Raw genomic sequence first — 14347 nt, 5'->3', positions numbered from 1 at the left:
TGGCATAAGTCTAGACAAACAGACTGAGGGCAGGACAGAGGGAGTCAATGAACAGACACACATATATTTGGACACTTGAATTTGGATAAAAGAGGCAATGTAGGAAGGAAGGGAAAAGATAGTCTTTTCAATAGAAGGAACTGGATCAAAGAGATATTCAATGGAAAAAAAGAATAAAATTTTACCTCTTCCTTACAACATAAGTAAGTTAATTATTATAGACAAATTATAGACCTAAATGTCAAAGGCAAGACAACATTGTTTCCAGATAATAATATAGGAGATTGTCCTCATGACTTTGCATTAGTGGAAATGTTATAAACCTACACCCAGATGCCTGTGCTGATACCAACATGACTTTAATTGTGTGGGAATTTGCCCAGTCTGCACTCAATGCCTGTCTCATCCAACCATCTTTAATAAGTCATTACCATGTGGCTACCTTTAAGGAGCAACCAGAACCACTAAGACCAAAAGAGAATCCTGACATCTGGTGAAGTGAAGAAGGAGGGCCCTAGTACCTTTATTTGTGGGTAGAACTGGGCTTCTGTGGCCTGAAAATCTAAGGACCAAACATCAACTTTACAATAAAGAACCTGAGCTCTGGTAGAAGGGAGACAATGGTTACTTCTTTTCATGGATTCTAAATTCTGTCTGCCAGTCACTTTTCGTGTGTGCATTCATTGGTGTACAGAATGGAATTACAGAGGCAGAAGAAAATGAGGTGTCTGCCAAATTGATAGTTTAAAAAACATTTTAGTGGCCTACTTAACTGTAATTTGTTTCCGTTTTAAACAAGAAAAACCTCAGCATGTAAGCAAAGCAGACTGGACTTGAACAGATATGGAATGCAAAGCACACAGGAGAGTCATGGGGGTCCTGAAGAGGGATTAGAAGTTGTTATGCGATGAACAACATTGCATTGGTAAGATATAAGAGCATCATAATATACTCCTTTCCCTTTCTTCTTCCCCCACCTCCCATCCCTAAAATTTCCTAGACCTTTTCCCTGATGTTTGAAATTCCATCTTGGAGGAGTCTCTGTAGCCAAAGGTTTGATTCCTTTTATAAATGTGAGGCAAAGCAATGTCATTATGTGCATTTTGACATAAATAACTTAATATGGAAAATAAGGTCTGATGGGAAGAAAGCATGAAGCACTAACAGGAGTGAAGGAATGGTTTCCATGGGGCAAAAGGGCAGGAAAAGGGCAAGGAGCAGGACCTGAAGGACAGGTGCTTCGACAAAAAGTGGGGCAGATACATCTCGCCTTGGAATTATGCAGACAGATGTGGTTTAGGATTGTGGGTGTCTTGGGGTAGTAACCAATCAGAGGCTCATTTTTCTCACCTGTAAAATGGGAATATATACTACCTGCCTTTGCTTAAGGACTAAATAAAATAATTATGTTACAGCACTTGATGGAATGTTAGGCCCAGAGTAGGAGTTAATTAGGCATTAGCTCCTATATAGCCAATTGTTTTGTTTTCTTTTTTAACCAAGACCAGTCTCTTTCTGAGTCAATTCCTTTGCCAATATCTTACATCTATCTATGCACTTAAATGCTTTCATTGATCTACAGCTATTGGATGACTTAGAAAAATTTCTTTTTTCTTTTTTTTTGAGACAGAGTCTTACTCTGTCGCCCATGCTGGAGTGCAGTGGCGTGATCTCGGCTCACTGCAAACCTCCACCTCTTGGGTTCAAGCAGTTCTCTCCCTCAGCCTCCAGAGTAGCTGTGATTACAGGTGCACCACATCTGGCTAATTTTTGTATTTTTAGTACAGATGGGGTTTCACCATCTTGACCAGGCTGGTCTTGAACTGACCTCATGATCCACCCGGCTCAGTCTCCCAAAATGCTGGAATTACAGGTGTGAGCCACTGCGCCCGGCAGAAAACATTCTTTAGAAAAAAGCAGAGTGAGTTTATCTGGTATTTCCTGTCTCATAATATTTTTTTGTTACTATCTTTCGGAGTAGCTATCAGGAATCTGAAGAAAATAAAAATATCCTTTTACATTTTTTCTTACTTCAACTTGATAATATTTCGTATATATTTTCCTGATGAAATATGTGGAAATATTGACAAAAGTACATCATGATCTGAAATAATGTGAATCGTTTGGAGATGACTCAAGGACAAGAATCTTGAGATAGAAGTCTACATCCCCTAAAAGCAATGACACCATGACTTTGAACAAGGCCAAGAGAGATTCTAATTTATTGAAAACGAACATAGCTATTTCTTTCCCTTTTGAACAGTGGCTTTTAAATATTTTTTTTTCCTTACAACCCACAGTAAGAAATACCTTTTACATTGTGACCTGATACACACACATGCATGGTATGTGTGTGTATCTGAAATAATAGTTTCATGGAATAAAGCTTACCCTTATTCGATTTGATGCACTCTGAAATGTTCCATTCTACTCTATTTAACTTTATAAAACGCTGTTTGAGACCATTATATTGATTTTATGTTCCACACTTCAAACATCACTGCTTTAGGGTTTTACTTATTTTGCTTTTCTGAATGACAAGCCTTCTCAAGACGGTCTTAAATGCACTTAATTTCGTCCTGTTTTCTTTTCTGGGATATTCTGTATCTCTAAATACAAATATGAAAAGGAGTTTATTAGCTACAATGGAAGGATATTGAGAAAAATCAATTTATAATTGCCCCACAATTTAAGGAAATTTTACCATCTTTTACATTTCTGGCCCATTCAAATTCTTTCATTCCTCTCTGTTCCTTTCATATTTTTACCAAAGACTGATTTCCAGTTGTTATTAGGCACAACAGGCTTATTAAAGGGAAGGGAGGAGACTGACATTTAATAAGCACAAATTATATACAAGGTACTTTGCATACATTATTTCTTCCTAATAACTAATCATTGTATTTTTTTATTCATACTTTTATTGCCTATATTATTTCTTACCAATAACTACTCATGGTATTTTTTAATTCACACTTTTAAGCTTACAAGAAAACAGGGATTTAGAGAGATAAAATAACTTACCCAGGGTCAAAAAGTTCAAAAAGCTGGTTTGTGGTAGAGCTGGCCCCCAAACTGAGGCCTGCGTAGCACCAAAATCACTGCAATGTATTTTCCTGATGTCAACATAAAAACCACACAAAAGAAAAAAAAAAAAGAACAATTAGATCTTATGTTTTTAATCTGCTAACTTTAGGAAGGCATGTATATATGTTTTTCTTTGAATTGTTGTTGCTGTTGTTGTTGTTGTTAGAGTCTTATATAGTTACCAATCATTATACAGAACATATGTGAACTTACCGACATGTATTATGTGTATACAGTCTCCCCAGCACACTATTTATTCATTTAGAGTACTCCAGAGCTCATAACCTACTTGTGTAATTTTCCCCACAAGGATTCCATGTTTTCTGTTGGCTTTACAAAGACACTCAGGATTCTAATTTATTTGCATCACAACATTTACCTTTATTAGCCCCCTCAATATTGAAGAGAAAATCAAAATAAAATGCTTTCCTTTGTAACCTTTAGTTCTAAGCAGGGCCCATTAGGGACTTTAAAATATTCACTTTTGGAGCTGATTCCTGCATTGGTAAACACTTTGCATGGCATTAAATAAGCTTTGCCTGTTCTAGGAGACAGAATGGATTAAATTAAACAGTAGTGCATATCACTTGGCTGAAGTGACAGGAGTAAAGAACAGAATGCATCCACTCCTCCTCCAGTCTCATTAAGCTGCCTCTTTCTCCTGAAATTGGATTGGGATTCCAGGACACCTCTCAACCTACAAGAAACACTGGATCTAAAGCTGAAACAGGTACCCAGTGCCTTTTGAAAAATTAACTGCTCTATTGAAATATAATTTACATATCATAACCCAGTACAGTTTCCACCCACAACAAAATCCCTGATTCTGGAACTTAAAAGGAAAAAAATAATAAACATAAATTTCATGCTTTCACCAGTTTGCACTCAATCCATCTCGCTCATAATTTTGCTCTCTCCCTCTTTCCCATTCCCCCCTCCCACCCCACTGCCCTTCTACCAGGTGCTCCTCATATACTATATCAATACGTCTACTCTGCTATTTCCACTTACCGGCTTTCAAGAATTCCTTACTGATTATGTTTTATTTCAAGGTAGGGGCAACTGTAAAATAGCATCATTATGCTTGAACACACAGCTATCCCTGTGTTAGGACAGAATTAGAGGTACATCTGGTGCTTTCTCTCCAGAGGAAAGCAAAGTGGTAAGAAGAATTAAATTTCAGGTACAGTCTTGCACATCGCCATTAACAGTGAATATCAAGTGTTTCCTCATAGAGTTTTGAATGGTCATGTGGATGGAGATGAACTCCAGTGCAGTGACTAGGTGAAAGGTGAGATTACCAATGTACACAGGATGCCACAATGTCACCGTGGAATCATCAGTGTTATTTTCTGAGTAATGTCTTCAATGGTGGTGATGTCTTTCTTAAGTTTCGATAGTCCTTCCACTACCTCTCTAGCTCATCCCAGGCTGGCAGACATATAAACACAGTTTAGGATCCAAAAGATCCTGTGAAAAATAAGAACAGTTTAACTGTGGTTTCCTCACATTAATTGTGAGCCTATGTGATTCTCAGGTTAGAGTGGGAGATCACATATAATAGAATGCTCTCCTAGAGATGAACTGATTTGTGTTTTTGACTCTATATGAGAAGGGACATGCCAGATAACCAACTTTGGAACTCATATTTGGGAAGAAGGGAGAAGAAGAAGTCCTGGCACCATTGAAGTGAACTCTACTTCCAGATGTAGGTGCAGGACACGGTAATGGTAAGATGAAAGCCAGTGTACCTAGCGATTACGGAGGACAGGTGACATAGAAGCTGCCTCTTGAAACAAGTTGTCTTTCACCCTGAAAAGGAGGTATCATCAGGCAGCTTATATTTTAGATTAGAAAAGTGAAAGTTACATAAATCGTGACTAGATTCCTGAAAGGAAGAGAGGCCGCTGGAAAATCTGAGAAAGAAAAACTGTAGGGAACTTTTGGCTGAGATTAAAATGGAAGGAGCTATATCTCTGAAAGGACTGCAGAGGCCTGAATGGGAATCTGGATAGTGAGGCAGTATTTCAGAGTGACCAAGAATCTTCCATGGGACCGCAAAGGGCATATTCACAGTAGCAACATGGGAGGACCGTGAAAAACATCTTAGATGTTTAAGTTGTACTGATGTTTTTGGACTACATAAGACCCAGTATTTGGGGGATAATTTATGGAGACAAGGTATATCTGTTTTCTCTTGCTGCTTTGATTACCACAAACTTAGTGGCTTAAAACAATACAAATTTATTATCTTACAGTTCTGTAGGTTTGAAGATTGAACTGGGTCTCACAGGGCAAAAATAGAGGTGTAGTTAGGGCCACATCCCTCTGGAGACTCTAGAGGCGAATCTGTTTCTTTCCCTTTCCAGCAACTGAGGACTGCCCACATATTTTGGCTCACAATCCCTTCCTTCAGCAGTGAGGCTGAGTCCTTCTTACACTGCTGCCTCTCCAGTTCTTTTTCTTCTGCCTCTCTCTTCCACTCATAAGAACCCTTGTGATTATATTGAGCTCACTTGGATATTTCTCCCATTTTTAGGTCAGCTGGTTACCAACCTTAAAGCCATGTGCAACCTTAATTCACCTTTGCCATGAAACCTAACATTCACAGGTTCCAGGGATTAGGAAACACATCTACTGGGAGGGCCTCTATTCTGCCTACCACACAAAGGAATCCAAACAGGGAGATACTGAATTTCCTGATAATACTGTAGGTAGGTAAGAGTGCAAGCAGGCTAAGGGATGGATTCAGCCCTGGTTCCCAACACTGGCTGCAAATATAATCATGTGAAAGCCTTAAAAATGCAAATGACCAGATTACACCTGCAGACATCCTAATGTAATAGATTTGGTATGGGTTCCAGACATTGTAATATTGGGATACATAGATCTGGATAAGCCAGGTGATTTTTATGTGCAGGCAGGATAGAGAATCACTAATTTAGGATGAGAAAGTCTATACCTTAACTCTAGAAGGTGAGAACAGAAGTCCAGAGCATGTCCTAGAATTCTGTTCTTTTCTAATTTCCATCAGGTATTTTAGTTACATATCCTGTCCTACTTCTTTAATTTACCTCTAGCTATCAAATTTAATATATGAGCTTTAAGTATTCTTAGAAGTAAAGAAATAAATGCTTAGAAAAAATATTATTCTTAATTACACTTTATACATTTTAATTTACTCTTCCGATCTGTAAACTTGTTTTCCAAAAATTATTTTAACTAAAAAACTATATCATTAAGAGTTCATCAATAATAGTTTATTTCATAATATATACCTCGCTCACTTGTAATAAAGAGTTAAACTATGTTTCATTTACCTTAATGAAATCTATTTTCATGCAGCTTCACTCTACAGTGTTTACTTCATAAACACTTCATGGTATTTGAATTGGTTTATGCATTTTCTATTTTGTTACTTTTCTTATTTTATTTCGTTCTTGCATATAAAATTGTTGGTAGTTGCCATGGCAATTCTAATTGATTTCTTTCTGCTGTTTTGTAGGCTTTTAAAAAGATTTGCACAATACATCCTTCATATTGTTATTTTTATCTCTGTAAGTTTGTAATGGCCTCTAAAAAAAAAAAGCTGTGTAACAAGAGCATCAGATGTTACTTTGCTCACTGTTGAAGGCTGTGAAGAACAGAAGAAAACTAGGAAGAAAACCAAGCTGGGAAGGGCAATGAAGGAATGAGTTAGAGTTCAAAAGTAAAAGTATGTTCCATATAAAAGAAAGAGTTCAGGTACGTGAGTCAGTGGCAATGCAAGGGTGAGAGATGTGCTTTTAGAGAGAATTGAACTTGTCAATATGACTCAGCTCTGGAAGACCAAAAAATTATGGAGGGAGAGGCAGTAGAGGGAAGCCAGGTGAAATGTCACCATTTTCTTTGTTTATCTCCTGGTAGATCTCAAAATCTTCTGTTATTCACACACACACACACACACACACACACACACACACACACACACATACACGAGCATGCACTCATGGAATGTGTCAGTATAACTATTGTCAAAATCAGTTCACTTCAGTAAAACAGAGATGTGATCCATCACAAGATGCTGTGTTGCTGATTAGCTGCCTTCTTCTAGGAGATGTGGTACAGTGTCATTTTCAGTCCTAGAGATCATGAGAAAAAGAAGAAAGTCTCTTGTGGATCTGAAATGAATTAGATTTGGTTTTACATTTACTGTAAAACTCCAGAAAATTTACATTTGTTTTACTTACACCATATATTTTTTCCAAAAGCTAATTGCTATGGACTGCAAACAAACACATTAAGGTAAAATAACAACTCTTCTAGAGTAGAATATGGGTAAATTTTAGACACAGACATGTGCGCTAAGATGTCTGCACAATGATTAAAGTTGAGTTGTGAGTTTGCCTCTGAGACTCCCACTGGCCAACGTGAAGAGAAAAGCATGATCAGAATCAAGACTCAAAGTGCCTGGAAGGAAGCATTTATCAGGTATGCTGGGAAAACACAATATTTCCGAGAATTGAGATGGAAAAAATTTCTCCAAGGAGGGGATATTTTAATATAATAGACAATGGCCTCAATAATATCCCTGCAATATGAAACAGTATGTTTCACACAGCCACTTCTAAATATTTTTCATCAAGTGAAGTGAAGGGCATAATGTTGGCACACAACTGAGAAACAGCTATTAAATGAGGGTGAAAAGTTCTGAAGACCAAATATTCTACTCTTGGATTACCTTGGTGATCAGAAAGTGACTCTATGTGGACAGGACTAGGTAGACAGCATACCTATTTTATAGAACACTTGTGCCCCATCCTATTGCATGGCAAAATCAAGAGATTTGATGACGACGTGCCCTATAAACCATTTCAGATCCTCAACTTTACAACAAAGAAACATCACCTCATCCTCATTCACTCAGATGAAAAAAGATCTTGGTGATAGTAAAAATGATTTATCTGAGGAACCATTATAAAAATTACATTACACAGGCTTATGTGAAATATGCAAAAGCTTTGAAAAATAAATGCCTAAATAATCTCCCATAAAACTTTTAGATAGATTATTATGACCCTATTCTTCTGGTACAAACATAAATGTGTTTCCGATAAATGTATTTTATTATGTTTTGCTTCGTATGACCACCCTATTATAAATTCAGGATGGTTAAAAGCAAACTTTAAGACCCCTCTCTTCCTCTGGCAGTCAGGACAAGGTTTTTTAAACCAAAAACATACGTTTACATTTAGCTCCACATGTGCCAGCTAGCTATTGACTGAACACTGACATGTGTTTGAGCTTTAGGGATCTCAAATCTCTCTGCTTCTCTCCTCAGTTGTCTTACGCCACACATTTCTCTCTCTCTCTCTCTCTCTCTCTCTCACACACACACACACACACACACACACACCACATATTGGGAATTCAGAAATTTAGCAGGTAATAGGGACCTAGTATTCAGAGCAAACACTGTCCTTGTTAAAAAAAAACAGTATGGAATACTGTATGCCGCACTTTACCTGTGGGGGCACTAATGAATGATTCTTGGCAAATTCTGAATACCCCTTGAGCTTGTCTTGTTCATTAGCAAATTATTTTCCTTTGACTGTTTCTCAGTTATGTACATGATATACTAAAAATGGTGAATTTCTCAATCAGTTGCTTCCTAGGTAAGTAAACATTCCACTGGTGGAGTACTGTTAGCAAATTACAGTGGAAATACAGCTTTGAAAACAATCTAACTTTGTTTCTCTTGGTTACTAAATCCTGGGTCAGGTGGCCTTGGTAATGTGCTTTGCAGGCCCCAATGACAGGGAGCTATTTGACGAAGGGTCCCAGCTGGGACATTCTGAAATTCAACCCCACACCTGTGAGTTGTGCCTGGACACACTTCCCAGGGTTATTCCAGCCATTGGCTTCATGGGGCAGGGATACTGAGGCAGGCCCATTCCTGGGAGATATAGGACTCCCTGACAGTCTTGCTACCTAGATGTTTCTACTCAACCTGTCCTTTTTCTTTCCCCTACACTCAGTGCCACACTTGCATATGGTCTCCCATTTTCTCTCACACAGACGGTTCTGCCGATAAAACCTTTGCTTGTTTCCGTGTGTCTTAGCAGCTATGTCCTGAAGGACCAAGAGTGACATAATACACTCTGCTTAGTTTTAAAGGTAAATTGTTTACCTACACTTAAGGAACTACATCTCCACACACTCAATATGGTTCTAAATTAGTCTCCTGCTGAAAATGCCTAACATTGCCACTCAGATTTGGACTCTAGATTGCGACAGATTAAAATTTCTTATAAATGATTTTTTTTCAAAATAAATTCCTAACTCATTCTCTTCTTCAAGAAGCCACAGTGCTTCCTCTAATCCTGAAGTCATCAATAGACAATCTATCCTTCCCAATAATGCTGAGATTTTGTTTTCTAGAACCCTACAGTCAGATAAATTATACCTATAAATTGTACCAATTAGAATACATTTTGTGGCCTAAACCTCAACCTTTCACTTGATTGGCAATACTGGCAATATATAGCCTTATCTTGTTGCCTAAGTGAGAGATCCATCCTGAACTAATGTGGACATATCAGTATAAGTTGAAGATCACTCAAGGAAATGCAGCCTTTTTGGGCTTTCTGAAGTAAGTAGTAGTCAAACTCTTTTCTCTCTCCTAACTTGGAACCACCTAAAAACAGACAACTGAGTCAGATAGAGGCCAAAAGATCAGCTTTTACATATTCACTAGACCTTGCATCTAGGCCATGGGTAACTATTTACCCATCCAATACAAAGCAGTGCAAACAGAAGACCTCTGGCCTAGAGCGCTAGGCCAGAGCATGGCGGAGAATGGTCTATGCATGGAGAGAATGCTATATGTGTTTAATGGCCAAATTCCAGAGAAAAGGGCAAGTACCATATGAGAACAGAACAGCTTAAAAATGAAAGCACAGAAAAGGTTTCATTTGTTCTTGACCTCACAACTGAGATGTTACTATTCCTTTATTGGGAAGCAAGAGAGAGGCAGAAAGATGCTTCTTAATTCTTTTAAAACCACAGCAATTTTATTTTGTGGGCCACGGTGAAAAGTCAGAGAGAGGGAAATAGCTTATCCTACAAAACCTCAAGCCCTGATCTACCCATGGGGAAGTCAGTGGCATTAACATTTCATGTAAAGGACAGAACATCACCAGGCCACGTTAACCATGGGGACAGTCAGGATCGTCATTGCACAGAAAACAAAGTGAACTCTCTTCTTTCCTTCATTTTATTACTATTCACATGTTTCAGAACAATTCATTCAAGATTCACATAAAGTTAGCTATGGGCTTTTCTAAATAGAGCTCTTACATCTTAAAAATAAATCCAAGGCTTTTAAAGCTCTGTAATTATCTTGTCTATTATCTCATCTGCTGCTTCATCTTTCATTCCCTCCCTTGATCTTTTTTATCTGTATGGGGTGTTGCCATTTTTGCATAGCTTTTAAAGCAAATTCTGGATATTTTCAGAGATGGGGGGAGGGGTAGGAGAATAGATATGTCACAATTCATGCTACTTACTCATTTTTCTGGAAATTAACTCCTCAAGCACCTGATGAGTTATAGGCATCTGGGCATTAGATTTGGAATAAGAATTTTAATTGTATTATTTCATCACTGTGATCATACTTAACAATGAAAATTCTTACAGTTCCCTGAACTATGCTATTTATGCCTTCACTTAAAAAACACTTTAAAACTGCATAATCTTAGGGAGTCCATCCTTAATGATTTTCATAACTATCTTAGAGTTTAGTGACCTCTGTAAAGTAAATGTACTTTTCTGATGGGGGAAAATGTATTTAAAAAGTGGCATGTCTCTGAAAGGAAATCATTTTTGACTAAAATACTATTTAAGTAGATGTAAATTTATGCATAGTTTTCTGATTTAAAAAGTATTATATACTTATGCAAAATTTAGAAATTACAAAAAATATAAGATAGAAGAAAAATATAAAGTAGAGTAAGAACAGTCTTTAAAATAATCATTTGAGGCAAGCATTATTAATATTTTGGTATATTTCTAGTATTTTACACCCCCTACACACACACAACATTTATAAATTTTGAATCATATTAAACAGTTTTATTTTTTTCTCACAACGTTATGTTGTGAGCATTTTTCTATGTCATTATGTAGACATTAAAATATGTTTTTAATGACAGCATATATAAGAATGAGTCAAGTGTTTTACTAAACCACTCTTAGATATATAACATTTGTTATTCCAAAAATTTTGCCATTATAAATGATGCTGTTATAAACATTTTTATGCAAATTGTTTTTTTTTACCGTATTATTAGTGTCATAGGAAATAAAATTACTGTTTTAAAAGGAATAAATATTTTAAAAGCAAAGATCATATGACCAATTATTAACTTACGTTGGGGGACAGTCACACTTCCTTTCTGGTTTCAGAATACTTGGGAAGCCAAATTAGTAGCCGGAAGGTTCCTTAGGGGAACATAGAATCAGGGAAGAAGTGGCAGGCAGTCTTGAAGGATCTTTCATCCTAGTCATGGTGAGGCCTGATAGCTATGACTTCTTCAGTTAAACTGATGTCTTCATACTAAAACATTTTGTCATCATCAACCTATTTATATTGCAATCTAGATAGCTGTTGACTTGCAATATTTACCATATTATGAAGCACGTGAAAACTCTGCATGTGCCCAGATGACTCTGCACAATCCGCAAAGGCCTTCATTTGTCCCAGCTTCAGTGCCAGCAAAAGGGTCACTGCTTGGCCTTAGGCTTTCAGGAAGAGAGCACACTGCCATAAACCACTAAGAGAGGTGATCTAGAGCAAGGTACATGGGAGAATTAAGTGTTCATTTGGGAGAACTGAGCATCTAGCCTTCAAGGAGACAGGTTCCCGTGACAAAAATTGAAGATGAGGAGATAGTGATTGCTTAGATGTAGTTATGATAGCTATCTCTATTGGTTTAAGATAGTTATTTTTATTTTTCCACATGTGACATACATAAATGATTTAATATATACTCTTGACTATTCTTCTTCTGACAGTTTCAGTATGTTTTCATCTCTCTTGGGAGTTGGGGGAGTAGATGTGTATTTCTCACTCTATCTTTGACTCCAACCCTCACCTAAAGAATCAGATGTGAAACCCAATTCAGATTTATGTGGAGATTGAACAAGAAACTAGCAGGGAAGAGAGTCTAGAGCTGTTGAGATATGAGACCTTCACTACTGTCTTTATAGTCACATGGATATGTTTGCCTGTCTAAAACGGACACGAAAAAGTCAGGCACCCTGATGTGCAGCTCTTTGGAGGCTAAATTAGATTAATTGGCTCCTTCAGTCATTGCCTTCTGGGAGTTTACAGACTGTGGGAGTATCATTCAACTAGACAGATCTAAAAAATGCAGACAATGAAACAAAATAGTCCACAAATTCCAAAGGGAGCAGATACTTGATGAAGTGAGGACCGTTCAAAATTCACTCAGTTGAAAACTGGGTGACTCATTCCTTCAGAAAATATTGGTTGAACATCTAATATATGGTCATAGTAAACTAGACACTCTGAATATTGGGATGAATAACACAGATAGAACCCCTTGTTCTATTCCTTGTTCTTACATTATGATAGGGAGGATAGAAAATAAGCATATAAAAAGGCAGTACAATTTGGAGGAATCATAAGTGCTAGAGGGAAAAATGAAGCCTTGTAAAAGAGTTGAGAGTGATGGGGGTGCTATAATAACTGGGGAGTCAGAACTGAAGGAAGTGATACAGCAAAGCCATTAGGGGGCCCAGAGAAGAGTTTTCCAGGTGGAGGGGACCTCAAGGTCAAAGGTTCCAAGACAGGAAGAAGCTTGGTATGTTTGAGTTGCAGCACAAAGGCCATGTGCATGGACAGAGCAGAGAGAGCAAGGAGAGAATGATTAGAAATGAGATCAAAGACATGGAGGAAAACAGGGCCTTCTAAGTGATGGGAGGAAGTCTAGATTTTATCCCCATTGCCCTATGGGATGTCTCTGGAGGGTGTGATCTGAAGAGTAACATAATCTGATACACAATTGGAAAGTATTACTCTGGCTGCTCTGTGGAGGAACAGGAATAGACACAGGAAGACCACTGGTACTCCTAGTAAGGATGGAGGGTGACCAGGACTGTAGGGATGCAAGGAGAGATGGAGAGTAGTCAGGTAGATGATAGGTTTTGAGGCAGTCAATTAAAGTTGCTTAAGATTGGATATGGGTTGTGAAGAAAAGTGAGAACTAACAGGATGACACGTAGTATTTGAACTAGCAACTGAGAATGGGGGCACTAGGGAAGAAAAAGTAAAGGATGGAGGGAAAATAAAAGTTCTGTTTTAGACATGTTAAAGTTTAGATCCCTGTTAGATATACAAGTGGAACTCTCCAATAGGCAGAATAAGTCTGGAGTTTAGAGAAGAGATCATAGACGAAGGCACAAATTCATGAATTATTAGAATACAGATGGTGCCCAAAGCCACAGGACTGGGTGCGATAACTTACAGAGAGAGTGTGGTAGACAAGAGAGGAGAGGAGAGAAGAGAGCTGAGTTGGAAGCCTGGCAGTATGCCAACATTTAAAGGTCCACAAGAAGGACTTCAGGGAGATTAAGAAAGACAAGTACAGAGAAGTGACAGTCTGATTTGCAAGATGGAGGTCATTGGTTGGATGATTTATTATCCACGTAATTTATACTCCAACCCATGGTTTTTTAAGAGTAAGAGAAAAGTTATTAATAATTTTGCCAAGACAATAGGTGTAAGCTGGGACTGTCGTGGGCAAACAAGAACATATGGTCACCTTAGGCTTTGGCGACCTTGTTAAGACTGGTTTCAGCAGAGCTGTCATGATGGCAATCTAATTTGTGTGGGCTGAGAAGAGAATAAAAGGTGAAGAAAACAGGAAGCACAGATGACCTTTTGGAAGGAATTTCACAAAAGAAGGGAGCAGAAAAATAAGACATGACTGGAGAGGATATGAAATAAAAGTTTGTTTTTAAATGGGAGAGATAAGCTCTATGTATGCTAATATGAAGGGTCCAGTAGAGATAAAAAATTTGATAGTGCAGGGGAAAAGGAATAGCTACAGAAGGAGAGCTGGGGAATAAGAAAGGGATTCTGCACACAAGTGGAATGGCTGACATTAGATGTGAGTGGATTCAGCCTGTCCATTGTAACGAGGGGAGGCAGAATATGTGGATACAAGTGTACATCGTTGCTAAGTTTGGCAGTGGG

At 37.9% G+C, this 14347-nt stretch overlaps 1 long non-coding RNA gene across 1 annotated transcript; it reads left to right on the top strand.

Annotated features, from left to right (window-relative positions):
• Positions 1 to 421: 421 nt before the first annotated feature.
• Positions 422 to 6919, top strand: LOC112608463. The gene is made up of 3 exons (XR_003115997.1): positions 422 to 925; positions 3636 to 3817; positions 6593 to 6919. It is a non-coding gene; the product is annotated as an uncharacterized LOC112608463 (long non-coding RNA).
• The last annotated feature ends 7428 nt before the right edge of the window (positions 6920 to 14347 follow it).

This window comes from Theropithecus gelada, chromosome 15, assembly GCF_003255815.1.
Source record: "Theropithecus gelada isolate Dixy chromosome 15, Tgel_1.0, whole genome shotgun sequence".
NCBI lineage: Eukaryota > Metazoa > Chordata > Mammalia > Primates > Cercopithecidae > Theropithecus > Theropithecus gelada.
Note: the sequence above shows the minus strand (reverse complement) of the source record. Positions and strands in the feature narration are given on the sequence as shown.